Here is a 22,704-nt window from a genome sequence, read left to right as displayed (position 1 = left end):
CTCCATCTGTGTCCTCTCTTATTTCGTTGAGCAGTGGCTTGTAGTTCTCCTTGAAGAGGTCCTTTATGTTCCTTGTTAGTTGTATTCCTAGGTATTTTATTCTCTTTGTAGCAGTTGTGAATGGCAGTTCATTCTTGATTTGGCTCTCTTTAAGTCTGTTATTGGTGTATAGGAATGCTTGTGATTTTTACACATTGATTTTATATTGTGAGACTTTGCTGAAGTTGCTTATCAGTTTCAGGAAATTTGGGGCTGAGATGATGGGGTCTTCTAGATATACAATCATGTCGTCTGCAAATAGAGACAATTTGCCTTCCTCCTTTCCTATTTGAATGCCCTTTATTTCTTTTTCTTGCCTGATTGCTCTGGCTAGAACTTCCAGTACTATATTGAATAAGCATGGTGAGAGAAGGCATCCTTGTCTAGTGCCAGATTTCGAAGGAAATGCTTCCAGTTTTTGCCCATTCAGTATGATATTGGCTGTTGGTTTGTCATAAATAGCTTTTATTATTTTGAGATACGTTCCGTCAATATCTAGTCTATTGAGGGTTTTTAGCACAAAAGGCTGTTGAATTTTGTCAAAGGCCTTCTCTGCATCAATTGAAATAATCATGTGGTTTTTGTCTTTGATTTTGTTTATTTGGTGAATTACGTTTATAGTCTTGCGTATGTTGATCCAGCCTTGCATCCCTGGAATGAATCCTACTTGATCATGGTGGGTAAGCTTTTTGATGTGCTGTTGCAATCGGCTTGCCAGTGTTTTATTGAAGATTTTTGCCTCTATGTTCATCATGGATATTGGCCTGAAGTTTTCTTTTCTTATTGAGTCTCTGCCAGGCTTTGGTATCAGGATGATGTTTGTCTCATAAAATGATTTGGGAAGGATTTCCTCTTTTTGGATTATTTGGAATAGTTTCAGAAGGAATGGTACCAGCTCCTCTTTGTATGTCTGGTAGAATTCGGCTGTGAACCTGTCTGGACCTGGGTTTTTTTTTGGGTGGTAGGCTCTTAATTGCTACCTCAACTTCAGACCTTGTTATTGATCTATTCAGGGTTTCAACTTCTTCCAGGTTTAGGCTTGGGAGGAGGCAAGTGTCCAGGAATTTATCCATTTCTTCCAGGTTTACTAGTTTATGTGCATAGAGTTGTTTGTAATAATCTCTGATGATGGTTTGAATTTCTGTGGAATCTGTGGTGATATCCCCTTTATCGTTTTTTATTGTATCAATTTGGTTATTCTCTCTTTTCTTTTTTATTAATCTGTCTAGTGGTTTGTCTATTTTGTTGATCTTTTCGAAAAACCAGCTCTTGGATTTACTGATTTTCTGAAGGGTTTTTTGTGACTCTCTGTGTGGAGTCTTTAGGATTTTTTCAAAATATAGGATCATATCATTTTCAAACAAGGATAATTTTACTTCTTCCTTTCCAGTTTGGAGACCCTTCATTTCTTTCTCTTCTCTGATTGCTCTAACTAGGACTTCCAGTAATATGTTTAATAACAGTGACAAAAGTGTGCATCCTTGTTGTGTTTCCGATCTTAGAGAAAAGACCTTCAATTTTTCCCCATTCAGTATGATAATAGCTGTCGGTCTGTTATATATGGCTTTTATTATGTTGATGTATGTTCCTTCTATATCCAATTCTTTAAGGTTTTTCTTTTAACATTAAGAGATGTTAAATACTAACAAATGCTTTTCTGGTATCAGTTGAAATGATCATATGGTTTTCGTCTTTCATTATGATACGTATGATGTATCATATTCATAGACTTGTGTGTGTTCAACTATCCTTGCATTCCTGGGATAAATTCCACTTGGTCATGATGAATGATATTTTTTTAATGCCATGTTATCTTTAATTAAGTACAAAAATCTTTCTAACATGTCACTAGAGACCATTTTACCCATTGCTCTGTTTGGCTGTCAGTCTCTCGTCTCTCTCTTCAGCAATGGTGAGGCAGATACCCTTTCCTCAGGGAAGAGAAATGCATGTAGTCATCTTCACCAGCACTTTGAAGTGTTCTTCCTCAAAGCATGGGTTGTTAAATATTTCACTCCATAAATGCATCTGTCTGTCAGGTTTCGGTCCAGGCAGAGAGAGGAGAAAAGCACACCCTGCTCGTAGGTATCCATATGCAAGTTGTCAGGGAGCACATGGGGAGAAGCGGTCATTCCTCTGGTCTTCAGTTCTATCTGCTGAGCCTGCTCCTGGTAGTCAAGAAGGTCACAGCCCAGCTTGGTGAGGATGCTGCAGAAAAGGGGCACATAGGGTCTCAGCTCCTCAGGGAGCGTGTTCAGACTGGAGAAGGCCCAGAAATATACCACACCATTGGTGGGCTGCGCGCAGTACTGAACAGGGATATCTCCAACTGTCAGGACCACTTCCAACTTCTTGATAGGTACAGAGGACTCAATATCTGAAACTTTCAACACTGGCAGACAAGACGCATTTTGAGGTTTGCTTTGTTGATTCCATAATTCTAAACCTTTCTTGTAGACCTGCTGCCTGTCTCTGGGGGACAAAGTCTCAACCTTCTGCTTGAGCTCTGTGGCTTCTACCTGTGCTTGCTTCTCATGACCCTTGTCATCCGGCCTCATTGATAAAGTCAGCTTATGCTGATTATTCTTAAAATACTGTTTTACTTTTTCTTGCAAAAATTTTGGATTTTTCTGCAGGCGCTGTCTGAAGTTAGCCAACTGATTTCCCACTTCAAGAGCTCCACAGGGTTCCCATCATGGTTCCAGCAAGAAGCTATGTATGATGTCAGAGTCAATATGAAGCTGGTAGACTGATGTTTCATCTGTATTTCAATTTTATGAAGTAAAGCTTCAATTTGATCATCTTCAAATCTTTTCTCAACTACTTCATCAATTGTTTTGTCTATGAGTCACCTGATGGTCTCAAAGTCTTTCTCCACAATCCCTTGGAGGTCGACTCTGAAGCAGGCCTCCCTTATGTAGCCATTATATCCAACATCAGGAGAAAAGTCTGTGCCAAGGCCAGATTCAATCAAGGCTTTGTAAAAGAGAGTTGGGCCCAGAAATCAAGAGTGAACACAGAAGACTTAGTGTGAATTCTTCAATTGTGTTGGTGATGTCTGGTAAGAGGAAGTTAATGCTGATGGTTGTTTGTTTAGAGGGATCTGCAGAAAATGAATATGGGCTACATGTTATCTGGAATTCCACTGCAGTGCTCGGTTCAATTTTCTGAAATTTGCTCAGTGCTTCCTCATGAATTTGTTTCAGATGCTGTTCTAACAGAAAATTACCATGCGTGAATAACCTAGCATAGCTTAAGTGATAGTGAGTGGCATGAAATTGCTTAAGTTGCCCCCATGTAAGCTCCAGTATGCACAATGGATCACCCCCAGAGACCACTAAGTGTGGTCTGGAAGAAGTCTCTTCTGAAGGTGATGGGAGAATATCCTCTCATTGTCTGTAAACGCTCCCTTCACATCATTAAAGCAGACTCCTTTAAAGACCAAGGGCATCTGGGGGTCACTCAGACCTTCCTGCCAGAAATCCAGCTCTGGTAAACATGGGAAAAAGGCAGCATCCAAATACACTGAGATGAGATTCTGAAAGTCCTTGGGATTTTGTGTGGAAAATGGATACAGAGTATAATCACTGTGGAGGGGTTTATGAAAGTGGATAGGGACCAGTTCAACATTTTGAAGAAAGGGTCTCTGCATGGATATTTCTGAGACCCACGAAGGATGGTATGCTAAAGAATGTGAGAAACACTGGTGCTGTCCATAGGAGTAGTGCAGAATTGCATGCTGAACAGATTATTTGTGTCTTCTCTGGCCAGGTTTAAATATCTGGCTCCTGTGTCATCACGGCTGAGGTTCATTGCAGTCAGAAACAGCTCAGGACCAGATGTCACCTGGTTTATGGTGAATCCGTGGATTTTGTCTCCTAGTTTATGCTATAGAGCCCTCTCACAAGCCCAGTTACTGTTCCATCACCACGCTTTGTGGTGTGCATGTCTGCTACTCAGCTGCCTCAACCACCTAGGCCCTGCCGCCTGCCACAGCGCCATGTGGCATGTCTTCATTTCTTTTTACTGCTGAATTTTGTAAACATTCTTTTTTTTTTTTTTTTTTTGAGACAGAGTTTCACTCATGTTACCCAGGCTGGAGTGCAATGGCACGATCTCGGCTCACCGCAACCTCCGCCTCCTGGGTTCAGGCAATTCTCCTGCCTCAGCCTCCCGAGTAGCTGGGATTACAGGCACGCACCACCATGCCCAGCTAATTTTTTGTATTTTTAGTAGAGACGGGGTTTCACCATGTTGACCGGGATGGTCTTGATCTCTTGACCTCGTGATCCACCCGCCTCGGCCTCCCAAAGTGCTGGGATTACAGGCTTGAGCCACCGAGCCCGGCCTTCTGTAAACATTCTTAAATGCTCATAACTGAATCCAAGACCTAGAAATGGTTCACTCTGGTGAACATAGCAGAAAGAATGACTACCTTCTTCCTTAACTGGAACACTGTCAATTGCAATCAAAGATCAACTTAGCATTCTCAGTAGTCAGATTGCAAAATGATCTCGTTTAGGCTCCAGTTAACTAAAAATCCCACGTTATTTTCACATGGATTGCTGTTCAGCAATTGCTAGGACTCATATATTTTGAACCCAAGTACAATATTTAACACAACATTTTTTTCTTTTATAGCATGTAAAAATTGAGATATATACTTTATATAACATGGAATTCAACATTTTGCATGTCTATTTCAGTATATTGACTATGGTGAGCAACTATCACCGCTACATACTTCAAGAACATTTCCATCACCCCAGAAAGAAACCCCATACCTATTAGCAGTTAGTCTGTATTCTCCCCTTCCTCATCCCTTGGTAACTACTAAACTACTTTTTGTATCTATTTGTCTATTCCAGACATTTCATTAAATGAACCATACAATATGTGGTCTTTTGTGTCTGGTTTCTTTCACTTAGCATGTTTTCAAGGTTCATTTGTGTGGTAACATATAACAACTGCACTTCTTTTATGATTGAATAATATTTCGTTGTACATATATACTACATTTTGTTTATCCATTCATTAGATACAGTGTTTGGCCAGAGAGGCTTAAACCAAGTCTGACAGACAACCTCTGACTTGGGTCAGGAATGAGAAGCAAAGGCAATAAGAGAAGATGACCAGTTAATGTGTTACAGAGAGATCCCCTGAGACAGTGGTGTGTACAGCCAAAAATCTAGCAGAGGCTGTGGCTTTTTTCTGAGTCTGGAATGAAACAATGGAATAATCAGTTTGGATGTTATGTCCAAGACCTTTGCTGAAGATGGAATGGCATGAAGTTTGCCAAGATTTGTTAAGTATAGTAGTTTTCACACTTTTTAGCTTGAGTCAGTCACCTGGAGGGCTTGTTAAAACATAGATTGCTTGACCCCACTCCCTGAGTTTACGACTCAAACTCAGGACAGTGTTGGGGCCTGAGAATTGGTAATTCTAGCAAGTTCCCCAATGATGCTTATGCTGCTGGTCCAGGGACCACACATATTTTGAGAACTTCTGCCTTAGTAAATGAATTTATCCCACTGAAAAGTATTTTGAAGAGAGGTGGTCCCCACTATCACTCCTTCAGGACTTTCCCTGCCCAGTGACTTTAGTACTGGAGTTTGCCATGGCTTCGTTACTTGTCTTATATGATCCATATGTTCACCCTACTTAGGTTTCTTTTAGGGAGATAACTGGAATAAAGAATAAATAATATGTTCTTAGTGTGATTCATGAAGCTGTAACAACTGGAGGAAGGTAAGTGAAATGAAAAGGATCCTAAATTGATGCTCTTACTTCTTATAGTGATCCTTGGCCAATCTGAGGTTTCCTTGAGGTCCTTCTTGGAAACTATCAATTAGTTTTCTTAGCAACCAGCCAGCTGGCATGGACTTCATGGAGTTGGAAGGTGAGAGAATAGAACAGAAGCCATCATTCACATGTAATGAGAGGTGCGATGCATTGGGGTTGGCAAAGTCTGTGGTAGAAACACATGATTACAATTGTAGTATTGTTAGCAGGAGGTAAATCAACAAAAGTACTTTTTAAATACTTTTCCAGATGCCTTGCCAAGAAGGCTGAAAGATGGAGTGTGAGGAACTGGCAGTAGCCCAGTGGACTTGGATATACAGGGCTTTGGAAATTTGTCTCCCTCAAATACAAAGAGACAAACTTGAGACCATTATCAAATAAAGACAACATCCTTAGAGGTGATAGAACAACAATATGGTTCCTATGTTGCTTTCTGACCATGTGGAGCAGAGCCACCCTGTCAGCCAGGACTGCACATCCTCTGGAATGTTTAGAGGGGCAAATTCTATTTTTTAACAAAGCCACTGTACTTTTAAATTTCTTAATTAAAGCAGTTTAGTCTCCTTTAACAAGTATGGGTATATTATAAATATATACCATGAATATTTGGAGATAAAAGTCATGAAATTGTAAAAATAAAGGTAGTGTACAATTAAGTGCTAAGTCAGAGGAAGGGGGAATCACCTTGGTCTAGAGATGTCAGAAAAGGCTTCTGTTTCAGTTAGGGTTTTCCAGAGAACAAACTCTATTTTATATGTGCGTACAACACACACACACACGCACACGCATGCATGCACGCGCGCACACACACACACACACACACACACACACACACAGTCAGAGACTTATTTTAAGAAATAAGAAATTGGCTCATGCAATGTGCAATGTGGGGGCTGGCAAGTCTGAAATCCATAGTGTAGGCAGGCAGGCAGGCTGGAAACTCAGGAGGAGTTAATGTTGCAGGTTTGAGACAGAATTTCTTCTTCGGTAAACCTCAGTTTTTGCTCTTAAGGCCTTCAACTGATTTGATGAGGTCTACCGGCCTTATTCAGGGTAATCTTTACTTAAAGTCAATTGATCATAGATGTTAACCACAGCTACAAAATATCTTCACAGCAACATCTAGATCAGTGCTTGATCAAATAACTCAGTACTATAGCCTAACTCAGTTGACATGTAAAATTACCCATCACAACTTCTCATAAAAAGTGGTATTTGACTTTGACCTTGAAGAATGGATAAAATTTAAATAAGCACATGACTTACATCAGGCTGATTTTTGCATGCTTCTTATCTGGCCATGTGTTCCTGGAGCTATAATAACTTTCCTCAAGGATATAAACAGCCTAATTTAAGCCATGGCTCCATATGGAGAAAGAGATAATTTAAACCCGCAGTCTGGTTCAATCAGTGAGTTAAATGCTGCAATTCTGAAGGGCCATTTGTTTATATAATGCAATATTGAATGGTGCAAGTGGCCCTGATGGTTCTACACATGGACACTGGCATGACGCATTTGCAGATTGCTTCTGTGAAGCTCTGGCAAGAACAGAACATTAGCCCAATAGAAGTTCCCTGGTCACACACACAGGCACAGACACAATGTCCAGTTAACTTTGGAGGCTTGCACATGGCTTCCAGCAACTTAGATGGCACAACTTCTGGGTGAAGGTGGGTCACAACACTTACACAATTTACAAATTTTTGTGAAATTCAAGTGCTCAAACTTATTACTGAGAAACAGGAAAGCCCTCAGCTGAAGCAGATCTCAACTCAAGCAAAGGTGTGCTTTTATTTGAGAAGAGAAGGAAAAAAATTCATTTGCTTTAAATCAGGACTGTCACTGGGTCTACAAGTAGGCAACTGTGTGGAATGATCCCACCAGATGGCTTCCTCGCCTGCTGCAAAGTCTCTACCATCTGCTGCAATTTATCAGCACTGGAGCTTCATTTTCTTCTGCTAAGGTTTGATCACTTCTAAAATGTTATAGGCTTTCTGAGAAAAAGATTTGATAGAAAGAACAGAGACTGCAGGAACCTGAGGATAAAAGGATTCAGAAGTTAAATGCAGTTATCCCTGAAGATAAAATCTGCCAAATTTACTGCAAGTTAAACTACTCTTAGTACCTGGTTGGAAAACTTAAGTCCAACTCAGTGTGTGCTATCGATCTTGGTCCTATTTGTTCACAGAAAAAATGTAGAGTATATGAATGGATATAATCCCTGTTAAGACAGTTTAAATGTAAGACTTTGGCCCTTAAGAGGTGACTACTAGAAGTCTGCATTCTTCCCCAACTGCCATTATAAAACCTAGATGACTAGATAAAAGAGAAACAACCATTCGCGGATATTGAACAATAGGCAGTGCAGCACTATGATGTTCAAGAGAAAGGAATAAAATAAGATGAATCCTACAATTGCTCTGGCTTTCTTCCTGGAAGCAATTTTCTGGCAGTGGCTCAGGAAGAAGGAACCCAAATAGAGTCTGGTGGTCTTACTGAGCGGAGACAGAGATCATTAATAGTGGACAGAAGGGAGCTTTACATTGAAAGGGATCCAGATTATCTATATAGAGGTCCTTTTGAGACTTTGACTATCAATTTGTGGATGCAAAGGGTGAAACTTTATGAGATGGAACAAAGTGCTGGGAAAGAGCAATTATTGGGACACTGTAAGCCAAGTAACTCTCAAAGCTTGCACAGGATTGGGACTGAATCAGGTTCCCACTAACTAGAGTGAAGAAACTTTGCTGAATACATGGAGAATTCAGTAGCCACCTCAGATAAGTCAAACTTTAATAGGGAGCCTAAACCAGACCTAGAGTAAGGCTACTCCAGATAAACTCCCTGCCAGAAAACCTTAAAAGCAAGTCTGGAAAAGATTAAGATAACCTGTAAATAACTTTCTGCTACAGTACAGGTAATCTTTAAAGGAATACAATAATATCCAGTACTCAGCAATGTAAAATTTAAGTCCAACATCCAATAAGAATTACTAGAGGCCAGGTATGGTGGCTCATGCCTGTAATTCCAGCACTTTGGGAAGCTGAAGTGGGTGGATCACTTGAAGTCAGGAGTTTGGGACCAGCCTAGCCTGACCAACATGGCAAAACCCTATCTCTACTAAAAATACAAAAATTAGCCAGGCATGATGGCGGGTGCCTGTAATCCCCATTACTCGGGAGGGTGTGGCAGAAGAATCACTTGAAGCTGGGAGACAAAGGTTGCAGTGACCCAAGATCCTGCCACTGAACTCCAGCCTGGGCAACAGAGCAAGACTCCATTTCAAAATAGTAATAATAATAATTACTAGACATAAGAAAGTGTGGCTCATAACCCAGAGAAAAATCAGTTGACAGAAACAGACCCAGAAATGACAGATGACAAAATTAATTAGACAAGAACTTTAAAAGACTTATCAGAAAAATATAAATAAGCTCAAGGATTTAAAAGAACATATGAACACAATAAAGAAATAAATTGAAGACATAGAAACCTTGAGGTAAAATACAAAATAAATTTTTTAGATGAAAAATAAAATATCTGAAGTGAAAAATTTACTGGACAAAATTAAATAGCAGGCTAGATACCACAAAAGAATAAACCATGAAGCTAAAGATAATACAATACAAATAATCTAAAATGAGGCACAAAGAAAAAAAAGATTGTAACAGTATGGTACAAGCAGTGGCAGAATAGAGGTCCTTGGGGCTAAAATAGTTAAAACTGTTTCTCTCCACTTGAAAAATGACTGCAGGTCTAGATGGGCAAGGCATTTGTCACTAATTGGAAGGTGAAAATGTGGAAAATCAGGCTGAGATATCCACTGATCAGAGGATACATTTTTTAATGTTGCTGAATAGTTGGATGTCTTCTTCCTTCCTCAGTGTCTTGTCTATTCCTTTCAGAGAAAAAGCTTGATGTGAAAGTACAAACTTTCCACGATAAAGAACATGTTCTTTAGCCACATGTGCAGAGTTGTCCCTTGGTATCTGTGGAAGATCGGCTCCAGGAGCCCCCATGGATAGCAAAATCCATAGATGGTTGTGTCCCTTGTATAAAATGGTATAATATTTACATATAACTGATGCATATTCTCCTATATATTTTACTATATATTTTAAATCATCTCTGGATTGCCTATAATATCTAGTACAAGGTAAATGCCTTGCAAATAGTTGTTATTTATATTGGTCTTAAATTTTGTATATTTTAATTCTTTTTATTTTCAAATATTTTAAAATCCATGGTTGGTTGAATCTGGGAATGTGGAATCCACAGATATGGAAGACTAACTGTGCTTGAATTAGGTTCTGCCTTTGCTCTTAGTTCCTCATGCCTGAACCCACTTATCTCCCACAGAATATTCAGCCCCATTCTAGTAATCAGACCAAGCCAGAGGCAAGAGACTAGAGAATCACTCATAGACTTTCACCATCTCAGCTCAGAAATGGCACATGTCCTTTGTACTCATGTTTCATTGGCCAAAACCAGGCATGTGGGCCTGCCCAATTGCCAAGGGGCCAGAAAATGTTAAGAAGCAAATGGGAGACACAAAGAAAGTGTGGCTCATAACCCAGAGAAAATGCAACTCATTACTCACACTTTCACACATTTTGGCTCATCACCAAATGGGAACTTGGTGAGCATTGCTGACTGTTCATATTATCCCTTCCCTTTCTCCAGTCATCTAGTTTACTTTTCCAGAGGGAAGCCCATTACCAGTGTCTTCTGCCAAAAAATTCTATTATTACAAACACACACATACATGCTACATATGTATATATATGTGTGTATATATACACAGATATATGTGTGTGTGTATATACATACACATATGTGTGTGTATATATACACATATATGTAGATGTATATATACTTAAATAACACTTTACTATACATATGTGTATATATATGTGTGTATATACACATATATGTAGATGTATGTATACTTAAATAACACTTTGCTATACATATGTGTACATATGTGTGTATATACACATATGTGTAGATGTATATATACTTAACACTTTGCTATACATATGTGTACATATGTGTGTGTAAATACACATATATGCAGATTATATATACTTAACACTTTGCTATACACTTTTCTACACTTTTTTCACTTAATCATATGTCTTAGAGATCTTTCCATCTCTGTACACGATAATTTTCTTATTTTTCATTTTTAAGAGGGGTTAATTTTTATATTTTGCGACATTCATATGATTCAAAAGAGAAACTACCTCTGTCCTCTATCTGTTCACACACCTCATTCTTAGGTGATCACTGTTATTAGCTTTTGTACATCCTTCCAGAGGTTCTTGATGCACATAGAAGCAAAATCTAGATATGTCCTTGTTTACTACCTTTTTACACGAAAGGTATCGTACTATGTATGTTGTTCTAAACCTTTTTTAAAGTTTAACAATATATCTTGAGGATATTTCCCTATTAATAACATGAAGAACTTTCTCATTCTTTCTTTAAAAATGTATAGTATGTATACAGTTGTATAGTATCCCATTGTATGTATGTATCATATCATTCCCCAGTTCCTTATGAACTGCAATGTGTAACCTTGTATATACATCAATTCACTTGGTGCAAGTGATTCTGTAGGATGTATTCTCAGAAATAGTATTTTCTACCCTTTTATATAGATTAATCTAATGAAGGATAGGGGATTATTTTGCTGGGTTTCCTGAAAAGAACCTCTTTGCAAGCCCTGTGGGAAAGTGACTGGCATCACAGCTCCTATTTCTCTGAATTTAGAATGTGGGCACCTGATGCCTTTTGTTCTCAACTGTGAGTTCCAGTTGCCAGTTCTGGGAAAACAGAAAGATTCCAAGTAGCACTTTGACTATTGTGTGTCAGTATTCTAAGATCTCACTCCAACAACCTGTCTACTTCCCCAACTCCAATGAAGAGTGAGGCCATACCCTGCTTGCCTCCCTGCCTCAGACCTGGAGCCCTACCATGGGTCAGGCTTGGTTGGCCCCAGATGCAGACGGGGTTGGTGGTTTGCAAGTCACAGAGATTCACAATTCTTGAGATTCGTGGAAAATGGCTGGCATTAGCATCAGCAAGTGCCAAGGCCAAATACCTGGGCTACAAAAGGGTTGAGAGGGCCATGGAAGCTGACTGGAAGCCAGAAAATGGGCCAAAGCCAAGGAGACACACAAACATTGGGATATATTTCAAGAGCTAAAAGCAGTTAGCAGAAATTACTCAGGAGCAATGTATAGAATGGAGATTGAGAAGACAAAGTCAAAATTAAAAGCCAACTTGAGCAACTAAAACAACGTCAAAAACAATGTCCTGAGTACCTACTATGTGCCAAGCACTATTCAATATGCATTAAATGAAACAGACTGTGACTGTCTTCATGAACTTACATTCAGTGTAGGGACAGATAATAAAACAATGAACAAAGGCTATGAAGGTAGTAAAGTTCAATGAAGGAAAGTGAAGCAGAGTAAGGGGATTGAGGAATGAAACGTCTCTGCTCTTTAAGAGCGTAGTCAGCAAAGGCTTCTACAAGATGGCATTTGGTGAAATGAATGAAGTGGGGGAAACAACTGTGAGACTGTCTAGAGAAAGGAATTCCAAGTAAGTGCCAAAGCCCTGAGGTTGAAGCATGCTTCACAAAGTAAAGGAAAAGGTGGAAGGCCAGGATGGCTGGAGTGGAGTTAGTGACAGAGTGCTAAGAGCTGAAGCTGGGGAGGTTGGCAAGGGCCAGGTTGTGTGAGACTGTCAAGCCACGGTAAGGGCTACTTTATTTTAATTATGGCTGTGAATAATTGGGATGGGTTTTGAGCAGAGATGAGATAGGCTCTGAGTTATATTTTTAATCACTCTGCCTGTTCTGTGGAGAAGAGACTGGGGTAGAGTAAAGATGAAGTGGAAGCAGAAAGAATATTTAAAGGCAATTGCAATCATCTAGGCAAGAAAAGATGACAGACTAGAATGTAGGTGGCTCAGGTGGTGATAAGTGGGAGGATTTGAGATATACTGGCACTTCCCACTTATTGTCATTAATTTGTTCCTGAAAACGTCCTGTGCAATACAATGAGTGTATTTCCCATTGTTTGTAAATAGAAAACGGTTATGAAAGCATTGTGAGGCCAGGCCTGGTAGCTCATGCCTGTAATCTCAGCACTTTGGGAGACCGAGGTAGGCAGATTGCCTGAGCTCAGGAGTTCACGACCAGCCTGGGCAACACGGTGAAACCCCTTCTCTACTAAAACACAAAAAAGTAGCCAGGAATGGTGGCATGCACCTGTATTCCCAGGTACTTGGAAGGCTGAGGCAGGAAAATTGCTTGAAACCGGGAGGCAGAGGTTGCAGTGAGCCGAGATCGGGCTACTGCACTCCAGCCTGGGTGACAGAGCAAGATTCTATCTAAAAAAAAAAAAAGTATTGTGAAAGTAGCTACTCTTAGAACTCACAGGCCCATCCTTACACCAGAGTCCCTCAGTCTGGTTTCCTGTCCAGCTGGCCTTTGCTTGGTAGGGACCTGTCCACCCCTCACCACCTACAACACCCAGGCATCTCTAGGTTCATGGAGCACAAACCTTGCTTCATATCTGCTTAATTTAAAAGGTTCCATCAAAGTTGCCTTCCTAACTGGTCTACCCCTAAGACACATTCCAGTTTCCATTCTAGAAGATAAAGGACAATGTATGATTTTTTTAATGGTATATACTTTTTTTAGCTTCAAAAAACTGACAGTCCACTGTCTATGGAAATCCCATTCTTCTCTATGGGTCTGAGTAGTGTTCTACAACTCCATTGCCCTAGTCTTGCTTCACATTATAACTTTGATTCTGATTCTTGGTTTCAAGAAAAGTCCCAGTGAGTGTTTTAAAAGACTTCAATAGAGTTGCTTCATACAAACCCTGAAATAGTGCAAGGAGAGTACACAAGGTCCAGATAATCTCTGCCCTGGATAACCTCTGTCTAATGTCAAAATGCATCCCTGGAAAAAGACAGAATAAAATGGTTTCAGAAAGTCCTTTCTGGGATGTGTCAGCTGTTTTTCAGTCAGTTACTTTTCCTCTCCATTTCTGTGATGGGGTAATCAGACCTATGTACCAACTATGCAGAAAGGTCAGTAGCTAGTGAAAATAGCTGTATAGGACAGACAACAGAGAATGCCAAAGAGGAAACCACTCAAAAAAGCAGTGAGTGTGGTATTTCAGTCAAACAAGAGCCAACAATTTATGCTTATTCTTATTTATTATAAAATTAAAATATTATGGAAAATTTAGGAAATACATGTAATCTAGAAATTCCCAAAGTCAGGGTCTATCTTGGCCTTTAATGTTCAAATAACAATAGTTCATACCACCATCCTGTGTAATGGCAGGAAATCCCTGTGACTTATTGGGTTTCTGGATCCAAGTGTTTCTGGGAATCCCTGAGAAATGCTGACATGTTCCACAAGTATGAGCCACTTTTTGCTGATCATCTCAGCTGGCTGACAAGCTCTGGTTCAATGCTTTCATTTCCTCAGGTCTCTTCTCACTAACTTGACCTTGAATCCTAACTTAGAAATTGATCTAGGACTTTTGTAGTCTTTATTTAAAACAAAAGCAAAATAAAAAAGTAAACAAATCAACTCCAAAATGTCTAAGATATAGCAGTCATCATATTGCTAGATATAAAAGGCTATATTCACCTTTGGAAACCAGAATTCTTGTTTTGTGAATAATACTTTAGTGGATCTTTGGCTGTGAAAAAGTAGATCTAAAAAAAATAGGGGTAAATATAGTGTACAGCATATTATTTAAAAGTTAAATTGTGGCCAGAAATGAGCTAAAAGAGTTAAGTGAGCTCCTCTGTCAGAACAAGACTAGGTCTAACCACGTTCAACTGAAAGTTTCAAGATGTCAGAAAGAATTTATAATAATGCTAAAGAGAACAACATTAAAACTAGATATCGTGAGCTGCACAGTAGTCCCCTAAATGACACATCCTAATCCCTGAAACTTGTGAATGTTACCTTATTTGGAAAAGAGGACTTTATAGATATGATTTTAAGTTACGGATCTTAAAAGGAGAAGCTTATCCTGGATTATCCAGGTGGGCCCCAAATGCAATTACGTGTATCCTTATAAAAGAGAAGGATATTATATCAAAAAAGCACAGGAGACAGACACACAAACAAGAGGAGGAGGCAATGTGACCATGAAGGCAGAGGTTAGAGTATTGCAGCCACAAACCAAAGGAAGCCTATACCCACTAGAAGCTGGAAGAGGCAAGCTACAGAGTCTCCTCTAGAGCCTTGGGAGGGAGGACACCTCGATTTTGGACTTGTGGACTTCATTGTGAGAGAATGCACTTCTATTGTTTTAAGTAACCTAGTTAGTGTGTGGTAATTTGTGAGAGTAGCCCTAGAGGAACTAATAAAGCAGATACAACAATTATAGGCCCATGAGCTTCCACAGAGTATCCTTTAATGGCCATCTCCATCCTTAGCCCCTGGTCTGTAGCAAGGTTGTAGGAGCAGCTTGCTCTCTCATGGTCTAGGATCCCAACTTCTCTTTTACTCTGAAGAACAGAGTTACTTTTCATTTTAATAATCCAAACATTTAAATAATCTTTGCAAAGATGGAACTCTGGTCACAATTTGGCTTTTTTTTTCTTTTTTTGAGATCGAGTTTCACTCTTGTTGTCCAGGCTGGAGTGCAATGGCGCGTTCTCCGCTCACCGCAACCTCCGCCTCCTGGGTTCAAGCAATTCTCCTGCCTCAGCCTCCTGAGTAGCTGGGACTACAGGCATGCGCCACCATGCCCAGCTAATTTTTGTATTTTTAGTAGAGACGGGGTTTCACCATGTTGACCAGGATGGTCTCGATCTCTTGACCTCATGATCCACCCACCTCGGCCTCCCAAAGTGCTGGGATTATAGGTGTGAGCCACTGCGCCTGGCTTTGGCTTTTAAATAATATGCTGTATACTATATTTACCCTTATCTCTTTTTTTTCTTTCTTTTTATTGAGACAGGGTTTCACCATGTTGGCCAGGTTGGTCTCGATCTCCTGACCTCAAGATCTGCCTGCCTCGGCCTCCCAAAGTGCTGGGATTACAGGCGTGAGCCACCACGCCCAGCCTACCCTTATCTCTTTTTAGATTATTTTTTCACAGCCAAAGGTCCACTAAAATATTTCTCACAAAATCAAGAGTTGCCGGGCGCGGTGGCTCAAGCCTGTAATCCCAGCACTTTGGGAGGCCGAGGCGGGTGGATCACGAGGTCAAGAGATCGAGACCATCCTGGTCAACATGGTGAAACCCCGTCTCTACTAAAAATACAAAAAATTAGCTGGGCATGGTGGCACGTGCCTGTAATGCCAGCTACTCAGGAGGCTGAGGTAGGAGAATTGCCTGAACCCAGGAGACGGAGGTTGCAGTGAGCCGAGATTGCGCCATTGCACTCCAGCCTGGGTAATAAGAGTGAAACTCCATCTAAAAAAAAAAAAAAAAAAAAAAAAAAAAAAAAAAAAAAAAAAAAAAAAAAAAAAAAAAAAAAAAAAAAACCAAGAGTTCTGGTTTCCAAAGATAAATATAGCCTTTTATCTTTGGCAATATAATGATAAGCTGTAGCTTAGATATTTTGGAGTTGTTTACTTTTCTTTCTTGTTTCCTTAGTAAGTATTCAGTTAATGTCTGTCCTTCCTATCCTACTCATTAGACTGCACATTTTTTGAAGGCTGGGGCCACATCTATTTCTCATGACAATGTTCTTATCACCTAGTACAATGCATGGCAAAAAGTGGGACTTACTGCATGCTTGTCAAAATAATGATAGAATGAACATATTTACTGGCTATAATTATTGATGCTTGAACAAGACAAAAGGATATTCAAGTTTTATTCATGACATGTATTGCTTGAATTATCTTTAATATGCACACCATTTCTGTTACAATGTTCTGTTGTCGATCTATGGAGATAAATAGCTATATGCTGACATTGTGTTTTGAAGTTACCTATGAAACAAACAAAATAGTAGGTGGCATAATAGATGCTAAATACAATACAGAGCAAATGAATATTGCACACAGTGGGTGCTGTGGGCAGAGCCATCACCAATGCTGTCTTAATGATTCCTGTCCCTTGATCGATGAACAGGACCTTGATGAGTGGAAGTCAGTAAGGGGAGCTTCCAGGTGGCAAAAATCACCAGGACAAAGATGGGAAGGCCAAAGTGTATATGTTGTGCATAGGGATCCATAATAGAACAGCTGGCAAGAGAAAGTTGCTTCTAGGGAGAACTTGGAGACAAGGTACGAGGAGAAGCATAAAATCTTAAAATAATGGAATTGGAATGGATCGTGGTTGTCATATAATCTAATCTTTTCATGTTAAATATAGGGAAACTGAGGCACAAACAGGTCAAATGACTTGCCTTATGTGCCAGAACAAGCCAGTACAGTGTAGAAAGTATTAGAGTACAAAAAGCACATACTTTAGTGTTAAATAGCTGGATTTGAAACATAGCTGTGCCACCTATCAGATTGACTTTAGGCAAACAGCTACCTCTCTGAATTTTGGTTTCCTCATCTGTAAAATGGTAATAATAGTTTATACCACTGGCAGGATTTTCTGAGGATTAAACTAGATAGTGCTAGCTTTGCCACACAGTCTGTTTGTGTATATATGTATATGTATATATGCATACACACAAACAAATTCATATTTCTGACAGGAAACATGAGATCTCTGGATCAGAGAACATACTATTCATTATTCACACAATATCTTAGCATTGGTTCCTCAAGCCCTGCAGAGCAACATGTTAAGAGCCTACCATGTTAAGCCCATGATAAGAGCCAGGGTTGCAGCACAGGAGAGTCATGAGACTTGGAGCTTATATAAGGGCTGCTGATGTATCTGCCCATCATCTCTTCCAGAGAGGGCGGGGAAGGGAGAAAGAGAGGAAGAGAGAGCTCTTATCTTTGCTCTGGAATGTAAGCAAATGTCTCCTGGAGAGAGGGGTAGGTGGGTCCAGGAAAGATAAGCCTCTAAATCTCTCCAGAGCAGTGCTGTATCTCTAATTTCCTAGGCATGTTTGCCATTCAATCATTCTTTAACTGAGTTTGCCAGTGCTCTTTGTTCAGAAAGCCCAAAGAGTGCAGAAATGTGAAAATATTCATGGAGAATTGCATCCCAACAGTAGGTAGTCAATAAAGGTTATCTTCTTTCATGAGTCCAAAAATAGTACTCTTTACTTTGAGACCTTTTCCCACAGATGCAACTGTTGTTGAGAGACCAAAGGCTCACTGGCCATGAGATACCTCAAGGTGAATAGCCCCCAACCATACTATGTCATAACTGCTTCCATTTGATCATTTCCTGGCTTACAATTCAATCTGTTGGCTGCTTTCTTGGGCTTCTGTCACACATACACTTTCTGTAGATTAGAGATTCTGGAGAGTAACTTGTGTTTGGAGGGCTAACCATTTTAACTACTAATTGTTAGCTTCCCTGTACCCTGCCCCTTGCCCTCCCCTACTGTTGGCAGCTACAATGCAGGATGACTATTATTCTGGGAAATTTTATTATAAGGGAACTGGAGAACAAAGAGCCCAACTTCAAGATCTCTGGTTCACACTTGAAGCACATACTTGGAAATTTATAAAACCAGTTGTATAGTGTACTCCTTCTCTGTCTTAGGACTAGATGCAAATAACTGGAAGGAAACATCAGAGAGGAGAATAATCCTGAATGCTGGTATGGGTTGGCTCCCAGCCTGGCTCAGTTTGAGTAGGGGGAAAGGAAAAAGAGATGGAAACTCCTGTAAAGTGGCAATTGCATATTACAAATGAGATATGATCATCTGAACCCTGGCAACAGAAATGGAGAAATGACACAGAAGATTTAATATTTTGTAGGTGGGATTTATAAGACTTGGTGACAATACAGTTTGAGAAAGAGGGCAGAGTTCAGGGTGAATTCAGTTTCAAAGCTGAGAGTTGTGTGACTAAAACATTTGGATGGAGGTTATAGATTAATTAGATGTTGTAATGTCGAGCTTTTACTATTTAGATAAAAATATTCGATCATGCTATCATGGAACAACTAGAATGGGAATTTCTAAATAGATAATTGATATTGATTTCATGCATTTGTGGATTTTTTTCATGTTTTCAATAGAAACAGACTTCCCCCCAAGTTTGGGAAGTCAAGAGGGCATTTTCCGTCATATATCAACAAACACCCCACCTTTAACCCAGGCAGTACTGAAAGGCATTTGAGCATCTAGCAATTCCATTTCATTGAGAAAACACAGTTTAATGAGGCTTAAGATAATTAAATCATTACATCTGGTTATGCACATGTTTGTCTCAAGGTCATTTTTAGAACATGCAGATAGAGAGACCCAGATGGAATTCCAAGTGAGAAGTAGAAGCTGATGATCTCAGTTTGGGCATCATCAGTACAAAAGTGGTCATTAAAACCAAAGTTGTGACGATCAAAATTCTTAGTTTCAAACAACAGAAACCAACTCTGGTTAGTTTAAGTAGGAAAATAATTTATTAGTGATAATGGGTAGCTAGAAAAATGTCCAGGAAAATAGAGAACCAAAATTAGAGACTATATGACAAGAAACAATTCTCAAATCACATTGCAGGGCTGGGCTCTGTCTCTGCAGCTGGTACCATTGACACTGCCAACATGTGGCATTGGTCACTACCATCTGCAGCAGCTTGCCCCCAGAAACTGGAGGTGCTGATTCCATCCTTGGCAAAAGAGCTCCATGAGGGACTCCTTCTTTCTGCACTGGTTCCCAACTCAGTCTATTGTGGGTAGAACTGAAATGCTTGCATCCTAGCTGCAAGTGAGGCTGAAAACATGACTAGAATCTGGCCTCTATTATAGGAGGCAGAGGCTGTTAATGTAGGGAAGGGGGTGAAATATGCAGTGTAGCCAAAAGGTATAACAAATGTCCACTACCAGAATTGAAGCTAAGATTACAAGAGAGAAAATGTGAAAATAAGAAGAAATAATTATAACAAGTTTGTTGAGCACTTACATGTTCAGCACTTTATATACATATATAGTAGTTTACTTCTCAGAATAACCCTCTCAAGTAGAAGTTATTGGTTTGCATGTAGGGAAACTGAATCAACGGAGTGATCAAACACATTGTCCAAGGTCACCGAACAAGGAGATCTGACACCAGAACTTATGCTCTTACCTCTGCATGGAGAGGATGAAGATGGCATTCTAGGAAACATACATTTAGGGAGCAGATAGAGAAAATGAGATGGACTGAGAAAAAATAAATGATTGTAATTGGCTGGGTGCGGTGGCTCAAGCCTGTAATCCCAGCACTTTGGGAGGCCGAGGCGGGTGGATCACGAGGTCAAGAGATTGAGACCATCCTGGCCAACATAGTGAAACCCCATCTCTACTAAAAATACAAAAATTAGCCGGGCGTTTGGGATGCACCTGTAGTCTCAGCTACTCGGGAGGCTGAGGCAGAAGAATCGCTTGAACCTGGGAGGCGGAGGTTGTAGTGAGCCAAGACTGCGCCACTGTGCTCCAGCCTGGTGACAGAGCAAGACTCTATCTCAAAAAAGAAGAAAAGAAAGAAATGATTGTAGAGCTGAATGAAATCCCTTAGGAGAGTGCTCAGAAGCCTAAGATAAGAGAGTTTAAAGAAATGGTGGTTTTATTAGTCCACTAGGGCTGCTGTAACAAAATATCACAACTTGGGTGGCTCAAACAACAGAAATTTATTGTCTCATGGTTCTCGAGGTTAGAAGTCCAAGATCAAAGTGTTAGTAGGGTTGGACTCTTCTGAGGGCTGTGAGGGAAGAATCTGTTCTAGGCTTCTTTCCTAGCATCTGGTGGTTTGCTGGCAATCTGGTGTTCCTTGGTTTGTAAATGCATCATTCCAATCCCTGCCTCCACATGGCATTCTCCGTGGGTCTCTTCACACAGTCTTTACTCTGTGTATGTCTGTCTCAAAATTTCCCCCTTTTATAAGGACACCAATTATACTAAATTACGGGTCCATACTATAGTATGACCTCATTGTAACTAATTACATTTATTATACAATGATCATGCTTCCATATAAGATCAAATGCTGAGATATTAGGAGTCAGGACTTCAACATATGAATTTTGGGAAGCCCAATTCAACCCATAGCAGTGGTCAACTAATGTGACAAATGTGACAGAAGGGTCAAGAAGGATATTGGCTGCAAATAAACTATTGAATTTGAAAAGTAGGAGGTGGCTGGGGATTTGACAAGAATAATTTCAATAGCATGGTGCTGGTACACATATATTACAGGAGTTGACAGGGAGGAAGGGCTAAGGGGAGGACATGAGGGAATAAGCATAGACAATTTTCTATAGAAGTTTGATGTGTCAAGAAAGGTAGATTTTTCCCTACACAAGAGGGCAGATCCCTTCATAGCCTTTACCAAGATACTTGATGCTATAAACAGAAATTTTATGGTTTGGTTGTGTCATTGTGAATCCAAATCTTTAGGAATTGTGATTTAAAGTCAACAACTGATTTCGGGCAGACATCTGCACAACATGTGGTGGTGTTGCCATAGTGACTGTTACTCTGAGGAATTCAGGGTAGGATATTTACACTGAAGCTTCTGTGTTCCAAAGTGATGACACAATTTTAGATACTAAGGACCTTTACATATATCCCTCCTGAATGTTAATGTTATTCAAATTAGTAATAGAACACTTCAGACATTTTTTCATTCCTTGAAAATGAAATGCCTTTCATTTCCTGAAAATGAAATATCTCCTCTGCCTGGAGATACTCTTCTGAAATATAAGAGCTCAAATAGAGCAAATTCAAATAGGGTTTTTGAGCTGTACAGCAGGAAGGAGTTAGGATTTAGAAGGCTGATTTCGCTGTGTGTTTCCATTTCTCTTTGCTCGGGCCAGTTGCTGTATTTCAGAAACAGAGAGGCTCTGAAAGCAAAGATGTGTGACTGAGAACATGGAACTGGTTCCCCATGTACATTTAAAACTCCAGTTTGAAAGAAATGCTTTATTCCTTTTCAAACTTCCCTACCGTTTTGGTGAATTCATTTCTCACATGATCCTGCAGAACTGAATTTTGTGCCACGGCCTTCAGGCTGGAAACAGTTTAGTTCTCTGTGCTAATGACTAATTCTCCCAGAGTGTGACCACCTGGCTGCCAGAATCTTTTGAATATCCTGCTATGGGAAAGCTTGCTCAGTGCTGGGCATTTTTCAGTTCCTTCTGTTTCTACCCTACCATTTTCATGTGCTTAACATGGGGAGTGTCCATGCTGAATGTGTCGGAACCTTACCACGAATCCTACCCAATGTCAGTATGTCCACACCACACTCTCAATTCCACAGACATTCTTTGCTGGAGAATCAAGGAAATCGGTATGGGAAACTTGTCAAATTTCCCATCGATATAGCCCAACAGACCCACAAAAAGAGCAGCTTAGGTAGTCACAATGCAGATGCTTTTTGTTAAATGTTTTTGGGAAACTTTATTTCATTTGATGAGATACTTGTTTAAATGGAACCATCTCCTGGAAACACCTATAAAAGTTTACTAAAGCGGTGGGCCTCCATCTTGATTGTAGTGATGATTTCAGGGGTGGATATGTACATTAAAACTTAAATTGTATGTACTAAATAAGTGCAGTTTATGTCAAGTTTATGTCACCCTGAACGAACTTGTCTGTTATTTTTGTGTGTGGTCTCTCACCGACTATGGTTGTAATTCAGAATTTGGCAAGTGATGTTCACACACCCATTTATTTACCATAGGGTGAGGCTGGCATGGGCTTGTCCTCTATGGCAGAACAGGGCTGGCAGAGATGCTGGGGATAGGC

General features: G+C 40.0%; 1 pseudogene across 1 annotated transcript; it reads right to left on the bottom strand.

Moving 5' to 3' along the window:
- Positions 1-1,971: 1,971 nt before the first annotated feature.
- LOC108299575 lies at positions 1,972-4,034 on the bottom strand (annotated as a pseudogene). Its single transcript, XR_001823022.2, has one exon. The product of XR_001823022.2 is annotated as a presequence protease, mitochondrial-like (transcript).
- Positions 4,035-22,704: the final 18,670 nt, after the last annotated feature.

The sequence above is a fragment of the Cebus imitator genome, unplaced genomic scaffold (genome assembly GCF_001604975.1).
Source record: "Cebus imitator isolate Cc_AM_T3 unplaced genomic scaffold, Cebus_imitator-1.0 Scaffold23, whole genome shotgun sequence".
Classification (NCBI taxonomy): domain Eukaryota; kingdom Metazoa; phylum Chordata; class Mammalia; order Primates; family Cebidae; genus Cebus; species Cebus imitator.
The sequence above is the reverse complement of the archived record's forward strand: the minus strand, read 5'-3'. Positions and strand labels throughout refer to the sequence as shown.